Raw genomic sequence first — 638 nt, 5'->3', positions numbered from 1 at the left:
TCTTTGGCTCTCTCTGTTTTTCTGGCGAGCACACACGCCCTATAGCAAAAACCTCTCCAAAAAAAAAAAACATTGAGATGGCAGCCTCTCCCCTGGACCTTCACCAACCTCTGGTGGCATTTCAGCCACTGTGGGGGCTACCGTGGAGAGGGCGGCCCGGTGAGCGGGAGGGCACGTGGGGTCATTATGCTGGGGTGGGGGCAGGACGAAGACAATGTGCTAACGCTTGCTCTACCCCAAGTTGTCGCGCCATACCACATGGACACAGGGGGCTCCTTCGATCCTGCCCTGCAAGGCAGGCCAGTGGCCAGGGACACAGGTGGCAGTTGTGTGCCACTGAGAAGAGACAGAAAAGCCCGAGTCAGGTGGAGACAGCAAGGCCTTGACTGTCACCTGTGCTCGGTGATTGGCAGTTGGCTTTGCTCAGTGACTTGAGGTGGGCGGGGTAGCTCTGGAGAGAGCATCTGCCGACCCGGGCTGGCAGGGGAGGCGCTGACCCAGTGGACCCCTCCGCTCGCTGCAGAGAGCCTTTTGCACTAAATCATGCTGTTTCCTCAAAGAAGCTTCATTTTCTCTTCCTGGCTCGTGTTACTCAGAACCGCGGGAGCCTCCTCGCAGGAGGTGAAGGTGGCGCAAGT

This window comes from Tupaia chinensis, unplaced genomic scaffold (assembly GCF_000334495.1).
Source record: "Tupaia chinensis unplaced genomic scaffold, TupChi_1.0 Scaffold142100_1, whole genome shotgun sequence".
In the NCBI taxonomy this organism is placed as follows: Eukaryota; Metazoa; Chordata; class Mammalia; order Scandentia; family Tupaiidae; genus Tupaia; species Tupaia belangeri.
This window is presented reverse-complemented; position numbering follows the sequence as displayed.